Source organism: Elephas maximus, chromosome 8 (assembly GCF_024166365.1).
Source record: "Elephas maximus indicus isolate mEleMax1 chromosome 8, mEleMax1 primary haplotype, whole genome shotgun sequence".
Taxonomy (NCBI): domain Eukaryota; kingdom Metazoa; phylum Chordata; class Mammalia; order Proboscidea; family Elephantidae; genus Elephas; species Elephas maximus.
Genome location: NC_064826.1, coordinates 102605952 through 102631242, shown reverse-complemented (window position 1 = coordinate 102631242; position 25291 = coordinate 102605952).

Below are 25291 nucleotides of genomic sequence, written 5' to 3'. Positions count from 1 at the left end.
GGCTATACCCCAGGGAAACTCCCTTTACATTGGATCAAGGAGGTGACCTGAGCAAGAATGTTACAACCCACCCTAATCCTTTTAATCACAGGCAGAGATTAGGACCTATAACACACAGGAAAATCACAAAATGGAGGGCAACCACACATGGCCTAACCAAGTTAACACATATTTTGGGGGAACACGATTCAATCCATTACAGTATCTGACTGTATGTATTAAATTATTTTATTTCTCAGATGATAGTCCCTCTCTACTTTCATTTCCCCACCAGGCATTCATTCCTTATTTCCTTATAATATGGCTTCCATCTCAGCATTCCACCAAAACTTCTCTCAAATGACACCTTATTCACAATATTTTCCCCCAAGTCCTCACCTTTTTTGATCTCCTTGCCTCCAGTCACTACCCTCTCCTTTTTCATCCTAGGGAAAAACTACACAATCTTACTTCCTTCCAATTCTGATTCTTCCTTCTGTGTGGGATTTCCTGAGGTTTTCTTCTCAGTCAAGCTCTCCTTGCTCGCCATACCCTTTGGCTGTGACCTTACTCACTCACAGAGATTCAACCACAACTTCTATATGACTTCTAATATTCTCTCTGTAACACTGACCTACCTCCAAGCTCTGGAGCTACATCCTCCAAAGTCAGTAATAAAACTGAACTCATTATCTGCCATCTAAACCAGGGCCTGAACAAGGTGGGAAATTTCATCTGAGGGCTACCCTCAGCTAAAGCCAGAACACATAAAGGGCTATCGTATGAGAGAAAGTGTAAATGAGAAAAATCCACTTAGAAAAAGTGTGGGAAAAAAAGCCTCCCATGACTCATGAACAATCCTAATTATGGTCTCTCCTTAAAGTGGTTAAGGTTCAAATTTATTTGTATGGTCTGGGATACTACACCCAAAAATTTCACAAAAAGTTGGTCTCACTTTGTACTGCCTTGGGGTGCCACAAAAGAAGCAAATACAAACCTAATTTGGAATAACATGCCCTCAGTCTAGATGAAGGGGATTTATACTGATAAAGTCCAGCCATCTCTGAGCTTGTAATCCAAAATTAAGAAATATATAAGGACAATAACAACAAAATAAATAAAATTAAAAAAGAAATATATGTGGAAATAAGCTACCATGAGTAGGAGCTAGCAGAAACAATAGATAGTAAAATTAGAATCACAGGATATTCAGATAATGGTGTTTTCAGATCTAGAATATAAAATAAGCATGGATAAAATGTTTAAGTAAATGAAATAGATTCAAACACATGAAAAAAGAAGGAATTATTTTCAAAAAGAGACCAGGTACATTTTTTTTTTTTTTTTTATAATAACTTTTATTAAACTTCAAGTGAACGTTTACAAATCCAATCAGTCTGTCACATATAAGTTTACATACATCTCACTCCCTACTCCCACTTACTCTCCCCGTCTTCAGTCAGCCCTTTCAGTCTCTCCTTTCTTGACAATTTTGCCGGCTTCCCTCTCTCTCTATCCTCCCATCCCCCCTCCAGGCAAGAGTTGCCAACACAATCTCAAGTGTCCACCTGATATAATTAGCTCACTCTTCATCAGCATCTCTCTCCCACCCGCTGACCAGTCCCTTTCATTTCTGATGAGTTGTCTTCGGGGATGGTTCCTGTCCTGTGTCAGCTGAAGGTCTGGGGAGCATGGCCGCCGGGATTCCTCCAGTCTCAGTCAGACCATTAAGTTTGGTCTTGTTATGAGAATTTGGGGTCTGCATCCCACTGATCTCCTGCTCCCTCAGGGGTCCTCTGCTGAGCTCCCTGTCAGGGCAGTCATCGACTGTGGCCGGGCACCAACTAGTTCTTCTGGTCTCAGGATGATGTAGGTCTCTGGTTCATGTGGCCCTTTCTGTCTCTTGGGCTCTTAGTTGTCATGTGGGCTTGGTGTTCTTCATTTTCCTTTGCTCCAGGTGGGTTGAGACCAATTGCTGCATCTTAGATGGCTGCTTGTTAGCATTTAAGACCCCAGACGCCACATTTCGAAGTGGGATGCAGAATGATTTCATAATAGAATTATTTTGCCAATTGACTTAGAAGTCCCCGCAAACCATGTTCCCCAGACCCCCGCGCTTGCTCCGCTGACCTTTGAAGCATTCATTTTATCCCGGAAACTTCTTTGCTTTTGGTCCAGTCCAATTGAGCTGACCTTCCATGTATTGAGTGTTGTCTTTCCCTTCACCTAAAGCAGTTCTTATCTACTGATTAATCAATAAAAAACCCTCTCCCACCCTCCCTCCCTCCCCCCCTCATAACCACAAAAGTATGTGTTCTTCTCAGGTTTACTATTTCTCAAGATCTTATAATAGTGGTCTTATACAATATTTGTCCTTTTGCCTCTGACTAATTTCGCTCAGCATAATGCCTTCCAGGTTCCTCCATGTTATGAAATGTTTCAGAGATTCGTCACTGTTCTTTATCGATGCGTAGTATTCCATTGTGTGAATATACCACAATTTATTTACCCATTCATCCGTTGATGGACACCTTGGTTGCTTCCAACTTTTTGCTATTGTAAACAGAGCTGCAATAAACATGGGTGTGCATATATCTGTTTGTATGAAGGCTCTTGTATCTCTAGGGTATATTCCGAGGAGTGGGATTTCTGGGTTGTATGGTAGTTCTATTTCTAACTGTTTAAGATAACGCCAGATAGATTTCCAAAGTGGTTGTACCATCTTACATTCCCACCAGCAGTGTATGAGAGTTCCAATCTCTCCGCAGCCTCTCCAACATTTATTATTTTGTGTTTTTTGGATTAATGCCAGCCTTGCTGGTGTGAGATGGAATCTCATCGTAGTTTTAATTTGCATTTCTCTAATGGCTAATGATCGAGAGCATTTTCTCATGTATCTGTTGGCTGCCTGAATATCTTCTTTAGTGAAATGTGTGTTCATATCCTTTGCCCACTTCTTGATTGGGTTGTTTGTCTTTTTGTGGTTGAGTTTTGACAGAATCATGTAGATTTTAGAGATCAGGCGCTGGTCGGAGATGTCATAGCTGAAAATTCTTTCCCAATCTGTAGGTGGTCTTTTTACTCTTTTGGTGAAGTCTTTAGATGAGCATAGGTGTTTGATTTTTAGGAGCTCCCAGTTATCGGGTTTCTCTTCATCATTTTTGGTAATGTTTTGTATTCTGTTTATACCTTGTATTAGGGCTCCTAGGGTTGTCCCAATTTTTTCTTCCATGATCTTTATCGTTTTAGTCTTTATGTTTAGGTCTTTGATCCACTTGGAGTTAGTTTTTGTGCATGGTGTGAGGTATGGGTCCTGTTTCATTTTTTTGCAAATGGATATCCAGTTATGCCAGCACCATTTGTTAAAAAGGCTATCTTTTCCCCAGTTAATTGACACTGGTCCTTTGTCAAATATCAGCTGCTCATACGTGGATGGATCTATGTCTGGGTTCTCAATTCTGTTCCATTGGTCTATGTGTCTGTTGTTGTACCAATACCAGGCTGTTTTGACTACTGTGGCTGTATAATAGTTTCTGAAGTCAGGTAAGGTGAGGCCTCCCACTTTCTTCTTCTTTTTCAGTAGTGCTTTGCTTATCCGGGGCTTCTTTCCGTTCCATATGAAATTGGTGATTTGTTTCTCTATCCCCTTAAAATATGACATTGGAATTTGGATCGGAAGTGCGTTAAATGTATAGATGGCTTTTGGTAGAATAGACATTTTTACTATGTTAAGTCTTCCTATCCATGAGCAAGGTATGTTTTTCCACTTAAGTATGTCCTTTTGAATTTCTTGTAGTAGAGCTTTGTAGTTTTCTTTGTATAGGTCTTTTACATCCTTGGTAAGATTTATTCCTAAGTATCTTATCTTCTTGGGGGCTATTGTGAATGGTATTGATTTGGTTATTTCCTCTTCGGTGTTCTTTTTGTTGATGTAGAGGAATCCAAGTGATTTTTGTATGTTTATTTTATAACCTGAGACTCTGCCAAACTCTTCTATTAGTTTCAGTAGTTTTCTGGAGGATTCCTTAGGGTTTTCTGTGTATATAATCATGTCATCTGCAAATAGTGATAACTTTACTTCTTCCTTGCCAATCCGGATACCTTTTATTTCTTTGTCTAGCCTGATTGCCCTGGCTAAGACTTCCAACACGATGTTGAATAAGAGCGGTGATAAAGGGCATCCTTGTCTGGTTCCCGTTCTCAAGGGAAATGCTTTCAGGTTCTCTCCATTTAGAGTGACATTGGCTGTTGGCTTTGCATAGATGCCCTTTATTATGTTGAGGAATTTTCCTTCAATTCCTATTTTGGTAAGAGTTTTTATCATGAATGGGTGTTGGACTTTGTCAAATGCCTTTTCTGCATCAATTGATAAGATCATGTGGTTTTTGTCTTTTTTTTTATTTATGTGATGGATTACATTAATGGTTTTTCTGATATTAAACCAGCCTTGCATACCTGGTATAAATCCCACTTGATCAGGGTGAATTATTTTTTTGATGTGTTGTTGGATTCTATTGGCTAGAATTTTGTTGAGGATTTTTGCATCAATGTTCATGAGGGATATAGGTCTATAATTTTCTTTTTTTGTAATGTCTTTACCTGGTTTTGGTATCAGGGAGATGGTGGCTTCATAGAATGAGTTGGGTAGTATTCCGTCATTTTCTATGCTTTGGAATACCTTTAGTAGTAGTGGTGTTAACTCTTCTCTGAAAATTTGGTAGAACTCTGCAGTGAAGCCGTCCGGGCCGGGACTTTTTTTTGTTGGGAGTTTTTTGATTACCGTTTCAATCTCTTTTTTTGTTATGGGTCTATTTAGTTGTTCTACTTCTGAATGTGTTAGTTTAGGTAGGTAGTGTTTTTCCAGGAATTCATCCATTTCTTCTAGGTTTTCAAATTTGTTAGAGTACAATTTTTCATAATAATCTGAAATGATTCTTTTAATTTCATTTGGTTCTGTTGTGATGTGGTCCTTCTCATTTCTTATTCGGGTTATTTGTTTCCTTTCCTGTATTTCTTTAGTCAGTCTAGCCAATGGTTTATCAATTTTGTTAATTTTTTCAAAGAACCAGCTTTTGGCTTTGTTAATTCTTTCAATTGTTTTTCTGTTCTCTAATTCATTTAGTTCAGCTCTAATTTTTATTATTTGTTTTCTTCTGGTGCCTGATGGATTCTTTTGTTGCTCACTTTCTATTTGTTCAAGTTGTAGGGACAGTTCTCTGATTTTGGCTCTTTCTTCTTTTTGTATGTGTGCATTTATTGATATAAATTGGCCTCTGAGCACTGCTTTTGCTGTGTCCCAGAGGTTTTGATAGGAAGTATTTTCATTCTCGTTGCTTTCTATGAATTTCCTTATTCCCTCCTTGATGTCTTCTATAACCCAGTCTTTTTTCAGGAGGGTATTGTTCATTTTCCAAGTATTTGATTTCTTTTCCCTCGTTTTTCTGTTATTGATCTCTAGTTTTATTGCCTTGTGATCTGAGAAGATGCTTTGTAATATTTCGATGTTTTGGACTCTGCAAAGGTTTGTTTTATGTCCTAATATGTGGTCTATTCTAGAGAATGTTCCATGTGCGCTGGAAAAAAAAGTATATTTTGCAGCAGTTGGGTGGAGAGTTCTGTATAAGTCAATGAGGTCAAGTTGGTTGATTGTTGTAATTAGATCTTCCGTGTCTCTGTTGAGCTTCTTGCTGGATGTCCTGTCCTTCTCCGAAAGTGGTGTGTTGAAGTCTCCTACTATAATTGTGGAGGTATCTATCTCGCTTTTCAGTTCTGTTAAAATTTGATTTATGTATCTTGCAGCCCTGTCATTGGGTGCGTAAATATTTAATATGGTTATGTCTTCCTGATCAATTGTCCCTTTTATCATTATATAGTGTCCTTCTTTATCCTTTGTGGTGGATTTAAGTCTAAAGTCTATTTTGTCAGAAATTAATATTGCTACTCCTCTTCTTTTTTGCTTATTGTTTGCTTGATATACTTTTTTCCATCCTTTGAGTTTTAGTTTATTTGAGTCTCTAAGTCTAAGGTGTGTCTCTTGTAGGCAGCATATAGATGGATCGTGTTTCTTTATCCAGTCTGTGACTCTCTGTCTCTTTATTGGTGCATTTAGTCCATTTACATTCAGGGTAATTATAGATAAATAAGTTTTTAGTGCTGTCATTTTGATGCCTTTTTATGTGTGTTGTTGACAATTTCATTTTTCCACATACTTTTTTGTGCTGAGGCGTTTTTCTTAGTAAATTGTGAGATCCTCATTTTCATAGTGTTTGACTTTATGTTAGTTGAGTCGTTACGTTTTTCTTGGTTTTTGTCTTGAGTTATAGAGTTGTTATACCTTTTTGTGGTTACCTCATTATATACCCCTATTTTTCTAAGTAAAAACCTAACTTGTATTGTTCTATATCGCCTTGTATCACTCTCCATATGGCAGTTCAATGCCTCCTGTATTTAGTCCCTCTTTTTGATTATTGTGATCTTTTACCTATTGACTTCCATGATTCCCTGTTATGTGTATTTTTTTTTTTAATTAATCTTAATTTGTTTGTTTTTGTGATTTCCCTATTTGAGTTGATATCAGGACGTTCTGTTTTGTGACCTTGTGTTGTGCTGATATCTGATATTATTGGTTCTCTGACCAAACAATATCCTTTAGTATTTCTTGTAGCTTTGGTTTGGTTTTTGCAAATTCTCTAAACTTGTGTTTGTCTGTAAATATCTTAATTTCGCCTTCATATTTCAGAGAGAGTTTTGCTGGATATATGATCCTTGGCTGGCAGTTTTTCTCCTTCAGTGTTCTGTATATGTCGTCCCATTCCCTTCTTGCCTGCATGGTTTCTGCTGAGTAGTCAGAACATATTCTTATTGATTCTCCCTTGAAGGAAACCTTTCTTTTCTCCCTGGCTGCTTTTAAAATTTTCTGTTTATCTTTGGTTTTGGTGAGTTTGATGATAATATGTCTTGGTGTTTTTCTTTTTGGATCAATCTTAAATGGGGTTCGATGAGCATCTTGGATAGATATCCTTTCGTCTTTCATGATGTCAGGGAAGTTTTCTGTCAGAAGTTCTTCAACTATTTTCTCTGTGTTTTCTGTCCCTCCTCCCTGTTCTGGGACTCCAATCACCCGCAGGTTATCCTTCTTGATAGAGTCCCACATAATTCTTAGGGTTTCTTCATTTTTTTTAATTCTTTTATCTGATTTTTTTTCAGCTATGTTGGTGTTAATTCCCTGGTCCTCCAGATGTCCCAGTCTGCATTCTAATTGCTCGAGTCTGCTCCTCTGACTTCCTATTACGTTGTCTAATTCTGTTATTTTATTGTTAATCTTTTGGATTTCTACATGTTGTCTCTCTATGGATTCTTGCAACTTATTAATTTTTCCAGTATGTTCTTGAATAATCTTTTTGAGTTCTTCAACAGTTTTATCAGTGTGTTCCTTGGCTTTTTCTGCAGATATCCTAATTTCATTTGTGATATCATTAAGCATTCTGTAAATTAGTTTTTTATATTCTGTATCTGATAATTCCAAAATTGTATCTTCATTTGGGAAAGATTTTGATTCTTTTGTTTGGGGGGTTGGAGAAGCTGTCCCGGTCTGCTTCTTTAAGTGGTTTGATATGGATTGTTGTCTCCGAGCCATCACTGGGAAACTAGTTTTTCCAGAAAATCCGCTGCGTGCAGTCCTAATCCCTGCGGGACGGTTCCCCGGCTCGGATGCTGCTCTTTCTGCTCCAAGATCAGTCACTGCCTCCCGGGGACTTCTCCTACCGGCTGCGTCCCACGCCGCCCGTGGAACCAGCTGGTCCCCCTCCCGGGGTTAGTTCAGGGGGGTGGAGCAGGTCTCTGTGCTTGTGCCGTACCTGACTGGTACGCTGGCTCCAGGCTCTGGAAACAATCGCTGCTTCCCCGTATTAGTTCGTTCTCCGTCTCTAAATCTGTGTTTGTTGTTCAGGGTTCGTAGATTGTTATGTATGTGATCGATTCACTTGTTTTTCCGTGTCTTTGTTGTAAGAGGGATCCGAGGTAGCGTCTGCCTAGTCCGCCATCTTGGCTCCGCCCCAGGTACATTTTTTAAAGAATAATATACATCCAAAGACTTCATCAAAAGAGTAAAAAGATTACTTACAGATTAGGAAAAAGTTTTTAGCTACGACATTTCTGATCAGCATCTGATCTCTAAAATCTACATGATACTGCAAAAAATCAACAACAAAAAGACAAATAACCCAACTGAAAATGGGCAAAGGATATGAACAGGCAGTTTACCAAAGAAGACAATCAGGCTGCTAACAGATACATGAGGAAATGCTCACCATCATTAGCTATTAGAGAAATGCAAATCAAAACTACAATGAGATTCCATTTCACACCAACAAGCTTGGCATTAACCAAAAAACACAAAATAATAAATGTTGGAAAGGTTGTGGAGAGGCTGGAACACTTATACATTGCTGGTGGGAATGTAAAATGGTACAGCCACTTTGGAAATCAATTTAACGCTTCCTTAAAAAGCTAGAACTACCATATGACCCAGCAATTCCATTCCTTAGAATATACCATAAATAAATAAGAGCCTTCACATGAACAGACATATGCACACCCATGTTCACTGCAGCACTGCTTATAATAGCAAAAATTTGGAAGCAACCAAGGTGCCCATCAACGGATGAATGGATAAATTATGGTATATTCACACAATGGAATACTACACAATGATTAAGAACAACAATGAATCTGTGAAACATTTCATAACATGAAGGAATCTGGAAGGCATTTTGCTGAGTGAAATTAGTCAATTGCAAAAGGACACAATGAGACCCCTATTATAAGAACTCTAGATAAAGTTTATACACAGAAGAAAATATTCTTTGATGGGTACGAGGGTGGGGAGGAAGGGAGAGGGATATTCACTAACGAGATAGTAGACAAAATTTTTTTTAAGTAAAGGGAAGGGCAACACATACCACAGGGATAGTCGGTACAACTGGACTAAACCAAAAGCAAAGAAATTTCCTCAATACAACCATAAGCTTTGAAGGCCAGAGTCTGCGGACCATGGTTTCAGAGGACATCTAGGTCAACTGGCATAACAAAATGTATTAAGAAAACAGTCTGCATTCCACTTTGGTGAGAGGCATCCGGGATCTTAAATGCTATCAACCGGCCATCTAAGATGCATAAACTGGTCTCAACCCACCTGGAGCAAAGGAGAATGAAGAACACCAAAGACAAGGTAAATAGGAGCCCAAGAGACAGAAAGGGCCACATAAACCAGGGATTCCATCAGCCTGAGACCCGAAGGACTACATGGTGGTTGGCTACCACTGATCACTGCCCTGACAGGGAACACACAAGAGAATCTGTGATGGAGCAGGAGAATAGTGGGATGCAGATCTTAAATTCTCATAAAAAGCCCAGGGTTAATGGTCTCACTGAGACTGGAGGGACGCCGATGGTCATGGTCCCCGGGCCCTTTGATAGCCCAAGATTGAAACCATTCCCAAAACCAATTCTACAGACAGGGATTGGCCTGGACTATAAGATAGACAGAAACCCTGGTGGCATAATGGTTAAGTGCTACAGCTGCTAACCAAAAGGTCAGCAGTTCAAATCCACCAGGCACTCCTTGGAAACTCTATGGGGCAGTTCTATTCTGTGCTATAGGGTCACTATGAGTCGGAATCGTCTCGATGGCAGTGGGTTGTTTGTATGAGATAGACAATGATGCTTATGAGGAGTGAGCTTTGTGGCTCAAGTAGACACATGAGACTATGCAGGCGGCTCTTGTCTGGTGGCAAGATGAGAAGGAAGACAGGGACAGGAGCTGGTTGAATGGACCCGGGGAAGACAGGGTAGAGAGAGGGAATGTGCTGTCTCATTAAGGGGCAAGCCGCTGGGAGACCACAGTGGGGTGTGTATGGCTTTTTGTATGAGAGACTGACTTGATTTGTAAACTTTCACCTAAAGCACAATAAACAAATTTAAATATATATATACACCAATACTAAACATAAAAATATAATTGGAATTTAAAACTCAATGGACAGATTAGAGAGCATATTAGTTAAAGTTAAAGGGAGAATTGCTGCCAGGATGATAGAGCTAAAAAAAAAAAAAATTAACCAGAATTTAGCAGGGATAAAGAGAGATAAAAAATATAAAAGTGAGATTAAGAGACAAGGAGGATAAAATTCACAATGAGTTCCTGATAGAGAGAATTGGGGCAAATGCAACACATAAAAAGATAATGCCTGAGGAATGTCTGGAATTTATTAATTCTGTGAACTCAATAAATTCCATGTGGGATAAATAAAAAGAAATGTACACCTAGACAAACTACATTAAAACTGAAGAGTGCCAAAGAGAAGATATTAAAATCAGCCAGAGAGAAAGGACAGATTACATGGAAAGTATGTCAATTAGACCTGCAGAAGAAATCTCAACAGCATTTAAAGCCAGGTGATAATGCTGAGATAAAAATAAATGTCAACATAGACTTTTATACCTAACTAAAATATTCTTAAAGAATGATCTTGAAATAGACATCTTCAGATTAATAAACTTTGAGTTTATCACCACCAGACCCTCACCAAAGCAATTTCTAAAAAACACACTTTAGTAAGAAGAAAATAGGACCTGAAGGACTGTGATGCAAAAGGAAATGGTGAGAAAATGACATGATAAACATGAGTGAATATAATAAAACATTAGTATACCAGATGACTAGGGTAGCAATAGGAATGTCCTGCTAAGATTTCCCTTCAAGAGAGAACCTCATGCAAAGAATGTAGTTAACTCACAGACTCTAGATACTGAATCTTTGCCTGGTCACATGCTCCTGGCACTCCCGGCCACTGACTCAGAAGGGCAGGCACACTACAGCCAGACCTTTACCGCCCACCACAGAACTCTTGTAATAGGCAATCTCTACTTTAGGGCTCCCCTTTCGCCTGGTCAAGGTTTTTTTTTAGAGTAGCACCACAATCAGAGGTTCTTTCTGCCCATCGATGAATTCAGATATTATACTTTTCAATTCTCCATGGTCTATTTAATTCATTTCATAGATTCTGATTCTATGTTGAAATAGCCTATCTTTTCGTTACCATCATTGTCTCCATTAGGTCCTCTATTTTTAACATTAATAATGATTATTCTTTAAGTGTTTGTCTGTTAACTCCAATATCTGGATCATCTCTGGGTCTGTGTCCATTGATTGTTATCTTTTCATTATCAGTCGCTTTCTCCAGGTATTTTACATATTTACTAGCTTTCAATTTTGTACTAAACATTTTAAAAATACACTGTAAAAACTCTGGATTATTTTAAATTCCTATAAAATCTCAGAATGTTTACGTTAAGTTTTGTCCTGGAAAGCAGTTGAATTGCCTACAAGATCACTTTGATCTTATCAAGACTGGATTTTAGCCTTTGTTAGGCAACATCCGTTTTGTCCCTACTCATAGACATTGGACCTTATTATTCAGAGTGTGCCTCTCCAGGTGTTCCAAATAATAATATAAGGTTATAGCAAAGCCTACTTTCTGTACTGAGTATTACAATTTATAAAGAATTTTTATATATATTATTTTACTTGATCAACCATATGCCCTCTTGCTAAGTAAAATGAAGAGAACATTCAGCATATAATACAAAACATGCAAAAGTTCTCCAGATTGAATAGGCTATTCTCTCCCAGGATGTATAAGTAAGCCACCATTTTAAGAACTAGAAATATCTTATGAAGGATATTCAAATATTCATTCATTCAATACATATTTATTGAGCACCTACCATATTCTCTTCTGGATACTATATTAGGCACTAGGAATACAGATATGAATAATACACTTTAAAGGACTCCAAGAGAAAAGCTCATCGTCTAAAAGCTAAAGCTAGATTAAAGAGAGAAATGGGTCTCAATGAAAACAAAGTACATCCTGTTCTGTTTTGTTTCAACATTTTCTCTTTATCGTATTTTGACTTTATTTTTCAGTGCTTTTATCTACTTTCCAGGAGGAACCTGAAGTGAGATGAAATGAGTAAGTAAATGTGTCTCATCATTTGTGATTTGTTTATGTCAATTCTATTCATCTTTAATGCAGTGGCTTAGCATATATCATGCCCACATAATTTAATGGCTCAAGCTGCTTCAGGTTGCATGGATTTCCCATGAAACTCTATCATCAAAAGATAGAAATGTAGATACACACCCACCCATTGCTGACTCACAGCAACACTGTAGGACAAAGCAGAATTACGCCATAAGGTTTCCAAGGCTGTAATCTTCATGAAAGCAGACTGCCCTATCTTTCTCCCGTGGAGCAGCTGGTGGGTTTGAATCTCTGACCTTTAGTTTAGCAGCTGAGTGCTTAGCCACTGTGCCACCAGAGCTCCTTGTATACACACACACAAAAAAACTGTTGCCATCAAGTCAATTCCAACTCATAGCAACCCTATAGGACAGAGTAGAACTGCCCCATAAGGTTTCCAAGAAGCAGTTGGTGGATTTGAACTGCTGACCTTTTTCTTTGTTAGCAGCCAGATACTTAACCACTGTACCACCAGGGCCTCTGTATACATATATATGGGGTGAAGAAAACCCATATATTTTCATGTTTCTTGGAACACATTCAAAATGTATGGTGAGGACAAATTTGTTACTTAGCTTTTTTAGATTCCGATGGGTCTTTATATAACCCTATTGAAAACTGGAGCAGCGTTTTAGAGCCTAGACCTTAAACACAACTGGCAGCTAGTCATCACAGCAGTTAAAAATTCCTTTTGGGGAATTAGAAAAAAAAATTCAGAAAATGCCATATCTAAAAGAAGATGTTTACTGGCTCTCAGTACATTTTAAAACAGTTACTTATTATAGATATTGTTGTTCTTGTTGTTAGCTGCTGTCAAGTCAGCCCCCGATTCATGGTGACCCATGCATAATAAAACGAATCCCCATGATTGGTTGCGGATCAGGCTGTTGTGATCCACAGAGCTTTCACTGGCTGATTTTCAGAAGTAGATCACCAGGTTTTTCCTTCTAGTCCATCTTAGTCTGGAAGCTCTGCTGAAACCTGTTCAGCATCATAGCAACACGCCTCTAAGGACAGATGGTGCATAGGTCAGAAATCAAACTGGGATCTCCTGCATGGAAGGGGAGAATATTCTACCACTGAACCACCAAAGTTTCACTAATAGATATTAATCTGGTGAAAAAGTCATCTTTCTAAGAGACTACAGGAGGGAAGTCCACTGGTGATCTTTGAATCTATTCAGGATGGGATCACCAAAATTTGTCCTAGACTCAGAACCTGTTGATTCTAGGATATATACAGCTCACTTACATATAGTGCGAATTATGACATTCCTTATTATACACTTCTTGAGAATACCAAACACCTACCATGCTGGTCAGCTCATGGAACAGGTTTCTGCCTCAATAAATGTATCTATTACCTGTTTAAACTAGAATGTAATCATAAACTGTGGGTGACTTAACAAAGACTCTGTGAGAACCTAGTAATTTTCCTCAGTACTTTTTCCAAGTGATAATATTAATACAAGCTGGATTCAGAAGAGGACGTGGAATGTGGGGTATCACTGCTGATGCTAGATGGATCCTGGCTGAAAGCAGAGAATACCAGAAAAATGTTTATCTGTGTATTATTGACTATGCAAAGGCATTCGACTGTGTGGATCATAACAAATTATGGCTAATATTTTGAAGAATGGGAATTCCAGAACATTTAATTGTGCTCATGAGGAAACTGTACATAGATCAAGAGGCAATTGTTCAAACAGAACAAAGGGATACTGCATGGTTTAAAGCCAGGAAAGGTGTGCATCAGAGTTGTATTCTTTCACCATACATACTCAATCTGCATGCTAAGCAAATGATCCAAGAAGCTGGACTATATGAAGAAGAACTGGAATCCAGCTTGGAGGAAGACTCATTAATAACCTGCATTATGCAAATAACACAATCTTGCTTGCTGAAAGTGAAGAGGACTTGAAGCACTTACTGATAAAGACCAAAGACCACAACCTTCAGTAAAGAAGGCTTCATAAAAAGCCTTCATAAAGAAAACAAAAATCCTTACAACTAGACCAATAAGCAACATCATGATAAATGGAGAAAAGATTGAAGTTATCAAGGATTTCATTTTACTTGGATCCACAATCAACACCCACGGAAGCAGCAGTCGAGAAATCAAAGGATGAATTGCATTGGGCAAATCTGCTGCAAAATACCTCTTTGAAAAGCAAAGATGTCACCTTGAAGACTAAGGTGTGCCTGACCTAAGCCATGGTGCTTTCAATCGCCTCATAGGGATGTGAAAGCTGTATGATGAACGAGGAAGACTGAAGAATTGACACCTTTGAATTGTGGTGTTGGAGAAGAACACTGAATATACCATGGACTGCCAAAAGAATGAACAAATCTGTCTTGAAAGAAGTACAACCAGAATGCTCCTTAGAAGCAAGGATGGCGAGACTATGTCTAGTGTACTTTGGACATGTGATCAGGAGGGATCAGTCCCTGGAGAAGGGCATCATGCTTGGTAAAGTAGAGGGTCAGTGAAAAAGAGGAAGACCCTGTAAGAGATGAATTGACACAGTGGCTGCAACAATGTACTAAAGCATAGTAACGATTATGAGGATGGTGCAGGACCGGGCAGTGTTTCACTCTGTTGTATATAGAGTCTCTATCAGTCCAAATCAACTCGACAGCACCTAACAACAACAGTATTAATATCCTTGCAATATATTTTCTGCCATGAATAGACTGACAACCTGGAATTATAGTGATGGCTATTATTTATTAACCCGTTGCTGTCAAGTTGATTCCAACTCATAGTGACCCTATAGGACAGAGTAGAAATGCCCCATAGGGTCCAAGGACTTAAATGTTTTTTTTGTTGTTGTTGTTAGTTTCCATTAAGTCAATTCCAACTCATGGGGATCCCATGTGTTACAGAGTAGAACTGCTCCCTAGGTTTTTCTTGCCTGTAATCTTTTTAATTTTTTTTTAATTGTGCTTTCGATGAAGGCTTACAGAGCAAATTAGTTTCTCATTAAACAATACAAATATTGTTTTGTGACACTGGTTGCCAATCCCATGACGTGTCAACACTCTCCCCTTCTTGACCTTAGGTTCCCCATTACCAGCTTTCCTGTCCCCCCCTGCCTTCTTGTCCTTGCCCCTGGGCTGGTGTGCCCATTTAGTCTCCTTTTCTTTTATGGGCTTGTCTAATCTTTGGCTGAAGGGCCAACCTCAGGAATGACTTCATTACTGAATTAAAAGGGTGTCTGGGGGCCATAATCTCAGGGTTTCTCCAGTCTCTGTCAGACCAGTAAGTCTGGTCTTTTTTTTGTGAGTTAGAATTTTGTTCTACATTTCTCTCTAGCTCTGTCCAGGACCCTCTGTTGTGACTGTCAGAGCAGTTGGTGGTAGCCAGGCACCATCTAGTTGTTCTGGACTCAGTCTGGTGGAGGCTGTGGTAGTTGTGATCCATTAGTCCTCTGGACTAATCATTCCCTTGTGTCTTTGGTTTTCTTCATTCTCCCTTGCTCCAGGCGGGATGGGACCAGTAGAGTATCTGAAATAGCTACTCACAAGCTTTTAAGACCCCAGTGCTACTCACCAAAGTAGGATGTAGAACATTTTCTTTATAAGCTATGTTATGCCAATTGAGCTAGACATCCCCGAAGACCATGGTCCCTAGCCCTCAGGCCTATAATTCAGTCCCTCAGGGAGTATGGATGTGTATACGAAGCTTCCATGACCTTGCTCCAAGGCTGTAAATCTTTACGGAAGCAGATTGCCACATTTTTCTCCTGTGGAGCAGCTGGAAGGTTCTAACTGCTGACCTTTTGGTTAGCAGCTGAGCACTTAACCACTGTGCCACCAGGGCTCTCTATTATTTATTAAGTGCTCACTATACGTGCAAGTCACTATGCTAAATTCATTTTATGAATTATTTGTTTAATTATCGGCATGACTATAAGCTATAGGAATTATAAACTAACTATTGAGGAAACAGAGACATTGAAGGATAAGCAACTTCCTCAGGGTCACACAGCTATTCAATTAGCACAGTTTCCCTAGAGCTGAGGTGATATTGCTCGTCTGACTCTACTACCCCACTACCTGAAACACTTCTAGTGCTTGCCTTTCTGTTACAACTTGACATCCTTGGGTACTGGCTACCTGAACATACCTGAGGTCACGACATTCTGTGTACATACTATATGGCTCCATCCAGCTAATTTCTACTATCATGTAAGGATCCCCAGAACCAGCCACATCTATTCTTCCCTTTCAGCTTATGCTAAGGTTCACTTTGTAGGACCCCAACACGACATCCCTTTTTATAAGACTTCAATTTTGTCTGGATGCAGTTGACATTCCTCTTCCCTTAATATTCTGGGCTTGGAGACAAGAGACCAGGATTCTGCCACAAAGTTACTATATGGCTTTAGGCAAATCACTTAAACTTGTCAGATCACAGTTTCCTCATCTATAAATTTAGGGTATGGGACTAGTCCCTTCCAGCTATAAAATTCTGTGTTGTTAAGATCAAATGTGAAATTCTGATAGGAGAATGGTTGTAAAACAATGAAAAAGAAAGAAAATGGTCTGGTCTAGAAGATCTTGTTTATTTTATTACGTGTTTGGGGCTATTTTAAACATGTTTACATGCACTTAGAGACATTTAAAATAAGGATATTTTATAAGGCAAGAAACAAGAAAGCCCTCACATACATGATATTTAAAATGTGGCTCCACAGTTCACAACACCCTCATCATGTATAAATAGAACATAGCATTTACAACCACTTACTCTGTAATATATTTCATTTGGCTAAGACGTAATGTTCAACTACATAAATTTCAGAGAACGCTGACCTTTGTTCTTTATGTTGGTGAGTAAAGTATGCTATTTTATAAAGACATAGTGTCCTTAGGCACTCAATCTAATTACTGCTCTGTTTTTTGTAAACAGTTATAATGGCTCCCATTCACTGAGAACCTACTATGGGTCTGAATCTGTGTTTGGCGGTTTACATACATAATCTCATTCTGCCAACAAGCCTTCAAAGTATGTATTATCTCATTTTACTCATAAGACAATCAGGCCTCAGTGAGTACCGTAGCTTAGCTGAACAACCATTAAATGAGAAATCTGGATGAGAACCCAGTCTGTCAAATTCTGCTATGCCATTCTGCCTCAAAGCACCTTAAAATAAATCTACTCACTATTGAAACAATAATAGCAGTAAAATGTATTGAATACACTAACCCTTTTAAGGCTTCCAGGAACCTTATCAGCTAGGCACAGTTACTGTCTCCATTTGACAGGTATGGAAACTAAGGTACAGAGGAGTTAAATAACTTGTCCGGGGTTACAAAGTTAAAAACAATCAGTGCTTTCAAACTCCTTCTTACAAATCACCTAAAGTCTAGTAGAAACTCCTGGTCTAGAAAAAAAGTACTTTTTTCTTCTCAAGTTTCCCAACTGGTTATCGGGGATAACTTGATTGACAAGGCAATGATTATAAAGTTTCAAATAAATCATGAAATTTTCCGCCTCTACTCTTTTCTACATACCTACACATAGATCAAGTATGTGTGAAAAGCAATTACCTCCCAGGATTACACATATTCCAAAATTCCTGTTACCATCTCAACTATTTCAGCTTCCCACACCCTACTGTTTTTGTTTTTGTTTTTTTTTTTTGGTGAAAACAACGTAGGCAAGTCCCCCGCTCCAAATCAGTGAGGCCAAGAATAATAATTAAAAAAAAAAAAAACTCTAAAATTATTATCTCAGATTCCACTGTTTCTATAATGTATACACTATCCCAAGAGGGCAGAGCATGCTTTAAAAATTCTGATGTCAAAAATTATTTATGAGGGTAAGTGTGAAAGACTGACCACTTTGGGATCCTGAAATTGGCTTTTTTTCTGATTGAAAGTTCAGTATAAGTAGTCCTTTACCAGCTCAAAGAGAAACACATAACAAACACTTTGTCAAAGAAATAAGAAAAACTTGAAAATGGGAGCAGAAATAAAATATGGCCAGTTGTAAAATATGTTTTAAATATCATAAAGTTTATGATAAACCTTAATTCCAATAAACCTCTTGATGTTGTAAACATACACTGTGTTAGAGTGTTTCAAAATATATACACAGAATCAAATTCTCCATTGCAAACTTAATTTTCCATTACCTTTTCAATAGTATCCTATGAAAACATACACATATAGAAGATGGATACTTTATGATAGCAACACATTGGAGCCAGTGTAATGAGGCTTATGTCAATGTTTCCATATAAGCTGCTTTTTCAGTAGGTTAATGACTGGACCATAAAAAGGCAATTAAGTGAAATCTGGCGTATGTATTCTTAGTAAGTAACATTTTTTATAAGTGGAAAGGAAACAAAAGCAATGGCTGGTCAGTTGGAAGAAGATTTTTTTAATTATTTTGAAGAACGGGTACTGTAAAGGAAAGTTAAAAGCTTTTGGCAGCTAGATTTATAAATATATTTTGGAAACTTGTTGCCATATGAATTTAGTCATATCTTTTTCTATAAAACAGTCTGTGATTTCAGACACTTTGACACACACTTTCTTACCTGATATAACATGCATGAGCAGTAACGTTCGTATTTTTCTACCGTCACTAGATACAGTATTTAGGGATCCAGGTAGTACTTAAAGGATAGTGTGCCAAAGAGTAATAATGGAACCAAATGTGAAATGAAACTCCATTTAGAATTATACCTCTGATAACTGTTGACAGAGTTGGGAATATGGTCCAGGAGTAGTCTAAACCGTCAGCTTTTACTAGTTTGTGTGACCCAGGCAAGCTATCTAACCTCTCAATGCCTCAGACACCTCATTGTTAAAATAAAAATATGAATCATATGTGTCTCAGAGTACACTGATTCCACAAATTGAGCACCTACCAGGGAAAACAGCAATAAATTAGTCTTCCTGGAGGTTGCTTATTTAAATACAATATAAAGTATTCTTAAAACATGTCAACTTCTCAAAATGAGAGATTAGTGATTCTCAGCAATTGTACGTTTTAGGGAGAATGTTTGTTTTCACAGCTGGTTAGTTCTCTAAGATGGTAGGGATGAAGAGTAGCAAGCCACCTCAAATCACATGAATTACTTGGCTACTACAGAACATCCACTTAGTTTAACTGTGACACATTAACAAAGCTACCAAAGCACTTAAATTTAACAAATATTAACTGAGCACCTATTTTATTTGAGGAAGGTGCCAAAGGTCACATCCAATCTGAGCTGACCGGGAGAGTCCGAGAAGTGATAACTACAAAGTGCAGGCTTTTGATGTGAGGAGAAAAGGCAGCATTCCAGGTGGAGGGGAAGACATATGCAAATAGAGCACGTGAGACGGCCAGGAATATGTGTCATCGTAAGAAAGGGTTCAAAGATACTGGAAAATGACACTGTACAAGAAATAGACCAAATTGTGAAAAGCCCAAGAAAAAGTTCATACATGATTCAGTGGATGATGTGTTAACATTTTTTGCAAGGGATTAAATGAAATAATATATATGGTAGCTTTTAGCACAATGCCTGCCACATGCTAACGACTCAAAAATATTAAGCCATTGACATTATTATTTATTAAAAAATTTAATTACATGCTTTTCTAAATACTAATAAAATAGTACCAACATATAAACACAGAATCGTAAAACATATTTCTACACCTCAGGCCCTACCCCCACCACATTGAGTATATAAGATTAAGACTGATTTGGAAGCATTTTTATCCATTTTAGTTGTGTTCACAGGCTTCCAGCAATCAAAACAAGGTGTAAAACAATTCTTTGGTTCACCTAAACCTGGTCTTGATCTGAGGGCAATGACACAAGTGGTGGATATTGGAAGTCATAGGTTAGATGCCAGAACACCAACACGCGGTCTATGTTTTAACAGCTAAGGAAGAGAGTTGTGTAAAATAAAGGGCTCAAAGCTGGAAGGTCAGAGTCCTTCTTTGAGAACTGCTCAGAAGGGCCCACCATTGTCTTTGGAAGAGCCACAGCTTAGGGTTAGTAAATAACCCAGGGATGAGAACAAGTGTCAGCCCTGGGAATTCCCAAGAAAGCACTTCCTGGCCTCCTTAGCCTGGTTCAATCTCCCTGCAGCCCGTCGCCATGGTCCCACATACTCTCATTCCCAGCAAGCTTACATTTATTTAGATAATTATAAATTTGTCTCTTTCACTGAATGGTAAATTCCATGAAAGCAGGAGCCATAGCTACCGTTTGGTTCACTACTCAAAGTCCAGGACCTGGCATACAGTAGGTAATCAAGAAATATTTGTTGAAGGAATAAATGGCAAAACAAACAAGAGGGTCATGGAATTAGGGTCAGTCTCTCTTTCAATCTGGCAGGCCAGGGAATACAGAGTCTGGATTCTGGTAAAGTATCCAGGAGCCCTGGTGGCACAGTGGTTAAGAGCTTGGCTGCTAACCAAAACATCAGCAGTTTGAATCCACCAGCCACTCCTTGAAAACCTAGGGGGCAGTTCTCTGTCCTATAGGGTGACTATGAGTTGGAATCAACTCCACAATAACAAGTATCCACAAGCCTGGTCAGGGAACAGGGTAGGGAGTAACTTGCCCTGGAGTCTCTCAATGCAAATGCTGAAGATGCAAGAAATGGTGTATTGAGGACAAAACAAAGCAAAAGCCAAGCAACACATCTCCAGGAATTTGACCATAAAATGAGAAAAAGTACAATGTAGAAGGTAGAGGCTAGAAAACTTCCCAGAGCTATAAAATGCAGCTGCTGAAAATCTTTGAAGGTTTTGAGAGGTCTCAGGGGTGGGTTAAGAACATTTATTACAGCCCTTTACCTGGTTGGACAAGATAGACTTTGTAGATGCAAATATAAAGAAGGGGATTCATTGCACAGAGAACCACGCAAATGAGAGCTATGGTGGGAACATTAACAAATGGATTTGATTAGAACTATAAGTTAAAAAAAAAAAAAAAACATTGCTGTAGAGTCAATTCCAATTTAAAGTGAGCCTGTAGAGTAGAACTGCCCCATAGGGTTTTCAAGGAGCAGCTGGTGGATTTGAACTGCCAACCTTTTGGTTAGCAACCAAGCTCTTAATCACTGAGCCACATGTAACATAGGTTAGGTGAATGGAAATATTGGAAATACAGCTGGAAAAATGAGTTGGACCCTTAATAGCTTCCATGTTAAGGAAGCTGGACTTTAACCAATAAACACTAGAGTGGCTCTGCAAGTTTGTGAACTAGAGTTAAGACCTGGTCAAAGCTCACTTCCACGTTCAAGAGAAGATATAAGTTTGAAGAAAGAGATGAAATGGCAAGGGCTTGTACAATCATCCAGACAAGCAAAAATGAGATCCTGAGGAAGGGTGATGTCCACTGAAATGGAAATTCAAATGGCAGCAACACAACCAGCCAATGAGAGTTTCCCCCATTGTTGTGGTGCTGTTGTTAGGTGCCGTTGAGTCAGTTCCAACTAACAGAGACCCTATGTACAACAGAACAAAACACTGCCCAGTCCTGCACCACCCTCATGATCACTGATATGCTTTAGACCATTGTTGCAGCCACTGTTTCAATCCATCTTGTTAAGTTTCCCCCACAGCACTTAGAAACTTAGGATGAAATGTGCACACATACTCTTTGCAAAAAACAACTTACACAATATGGTCTGACTCCTGCCCACTTCTATACCTTCATTTCCCACCACCACTCTCAAGAAACTTTCACTGCTGCCAGTAGCAAAAATACACTCCATATAGTTACCCATCTTCATGCCTTCACAGAATGATATTCCTTTCTGCCAACATGTCCTTTACCCATCTTCTTCACTGACTAACTCCTTCCATGTACTCCCACAGTAGCCTTCTATATCTCTGGCACAGCATTTACCACACTCCAAGTATTGATTCAAATTTTCTGTTCACCCTTACAAAACCATAACCAGCCACATGGAGAGGAAGTAGAATGCAGTGGTTAGGCGCACAGGTTCCTGTCGCTGCAACTTACCAGCTACATGACGTCATTGGGCCTTATCCTCCTCTGCAAAATGGGGATAATACCTACCACACAGAACTAATGCCAGAAGTATATGAGACAACAAGTGCAAAGTGCCTACTTAGCACTGCAACTGGCATGTGAGAAACACTAAATAATACAGCTTTTATATGAACTATTCATGCGATGTTGTAGAAAAAACAATGAAACAGAGGTCAGACTCCTTCCAGAGGTCATCCCCAAAGTCGATGACTAGAACCAGGCTTCCCACCAGATGACCAGCCTCTCAACCCTTTTTACCTTCAGAGGATGCCTCCTGGCAGTGGGATCTCCTCAAGATTGGACCTGGACTATAAATTCACGAAAAGATGTCCAAACTCTTGAACCAACTCCAATTTCCTCTCAGAGATACCAGACAAGAAGAAATGTGAAGAGAGATCTACCAAAGTACAAACTGTGGCCAGAGAAGACTTTAGGAAAGTCACTTTTTTTTTTCTTTCTTTCTTTTTTTTTAACTAATGATTATAACTCTCCTTGTTTTCCTTCTAATTCAAGCCAAAATTATTTTTCCCCCTTTCAGTAATGAATCAAGTGATGCATGGTTAGATTGGGGATTCTGTCTAGGCTTAGAGTTGGCTAGCAATATACAAAAGTGGATGTGGTTAATTAAGTAAAAGAAAAAATATTTAATTCCAGCTATCAGATCACACTCTGCACTGGTTTTTGGTACCTTTGTCATCAGCCAAAGAAATTCAATCAATAAAACCCATGACCCACTGCTGCCAAGTCAATTCCGACTCATAGCGACCCTAAAACCCATCAAGGACTACTCATTTACCACATCCATTTACAACACGTAAAAGTGAACTTTGCCTTTTGTTCCATGCAACAAGATTTCCCCACCCCATAAATAAACATATTCCTCTATGTTGCCGCCACATCTCATTCTACCAAAAAACTTACTTATCATACTTTACAGTGGTGTTCTTCTTTAAAGCTACATTTTGTGCCATAGTAAATTTCAAATAATATTTATAACACTCTACTGTAAGCAGGGAGTGAGGGAAAGAAGAAAGTACCATTTCAGAGTCCTGAAAAATATTAAAATTCTGGTTAGAAATACATTACAGTTCATGGCTTCTGAGCTTAATAAGATGTGTTTATTTCTTTTCACTATCTTTGAATTAACTTGCCCAATACTCAGTGGGGCATAAAGAAAAATGCCATTTCCTCTGTTCTAGAAATGAGAAAGTTAAAGAGACGACACTCTTGATTTCAAGAATCTTCTGGTAGCCAAAGAATTATATAACCTATGATGCCAATGCCTGTCCAGCCCACACTCCACCTACTATAATCCACCTCTAACCCCTTCAGCCTACATGGCCTTGTCCTCTACCAATAGAACCCTTCTGCCATAGTTGGTATGAGTTGGACAATGGCAGTTCATCCAAAGGCAACCAGTGACCTATACCTGATCAAGACTGAGCCAGTTAACTGTGACTCTGGAAGTAAAAATGTGCTGTGAAGGTGAGTCAGGGATGTGGCAGGGCAGTGATATATTAAACTCAAAATATTGAGGGGGCAAAAAAAAAAAAATACTGGGTAGCTGGTGAGGAAGCCAGTCATTGAATTTTCTAGTATTTATCCACAGAGAAGCTGAGAGGGCAGGAGAGGCCAGTTCCCAGAGCAGATTTATTGTGAATTCTTAAATTAAACCTCCTTTTACTGAGTGACTGTGCTCCTTGCAACCAGAAACACAGCAACTTCTGCCATACTGCCTGTTGGATAGTTACTGCAGCTATTTAATAATTTATGGGGAAAAAATGACTCACAGAAATGTAGAACTCAAAAACCTAACAAGAAAGAGAAAGCAATTTTTTTCCTACTTAAACATCAAAAGATGTATAAAAATCAAGATACATATTTGTCTTGAACCAGTGGCTATCACAAGAAGCTTAAGGTTCACGTGAAATATATAATACTTATCAGATGTATTAGTTTTCCATGCTGCCCAATATTACCACAAACTTAGCAGCTTAAAACAACATCTGTTTATTATCTCACAACTTCCATAGGTCAGAAGTTTGGGCACAGCACAGCTGGGTTCTCTGCTGAGTCTCCCAAGGCTGAAATCAAAGGGTGTGCTGGGCTGTTTTCTCATCTGAAGCTTGACTAGGGCAGGATCTGCTTCCACACTCCCTCAGTTTGTGGGCAGAATTCACATCCCTGTAGTTGCAGGACTAAGGCCCTCAGCTCCTAGAGGCCACTGCTCTCCATTAAGGAATCACAACATCGCTGTTTGCTTCTTCAAGAGCAGTAGGAACATCTCTCATTCTGGTCTACTAAAACAAAGTCTAGTAAGGCTAATCTATCCTATCTATATTTATGTCTGTACTGTATTGTTACAAATGTAACTTAAGTTCTTTGATTGCTTTTCTATGCTTTACTCTTCAGTTGACAAACCGAACGAAAAAAAAACACAAAACCCATTGCCGTTGAGTCAATTCTGATTTATAGTACCCCTTTTTCTAAAGGAAAGAGTATAACTGCCCCATAGGGTTTCCAAGTTACAGCTGGTAGATTCGAACTGCCAATCTTTCGGTTAGCAGTCGAGCTCTTAACCACTGTGCCACCGGGGCTCAACTGATAGAGGCTCATTATGTAATATCAGCATAACTTTCTGTCAGTACTCATTTTAAAAATTAGAAAAGAAGCCCCCCCCAAAATAGAAATTTTAACAAAGGGAAAAGCTGAAATGTATGATAGAAAAAATTCAAAAGTTGGCTCTTTGACAGTACCAATAAAAAACATAAATTCTCATAAGTCTGATAAAGAAGAAAAGAGAAAGAGCTAAAATTGACAAGCAAAAATAAAAATAGAGACATAACAGATACATGGAAAATTAGAAGAATTTATGAGAATATTCTAAGCAACTCTATGATAAAATATTTTAACATCTAGCAAAAATGGAAAATTTTCTAGAAAAATATAATTTGGTAAAATTGATGAAAAAAATGAACACACAAACCACCAATGATGAATATTATAAAGGCAACTAAAGACTATGTTTTTTTAAAGCCCAGATGGATTTATAGCTAAATTCTTCAACTTTTAAACAACTCATAATTCCAATGCTATTTAAATTATTTTAGATTGTAGCAAAAGATAGAGAGCTTCCTAATTCATTTTTTAAATCTTAAAATAGAAAAATGTAATAGAGTTCAAAACCAAAATTACAGGTCAATTTCACT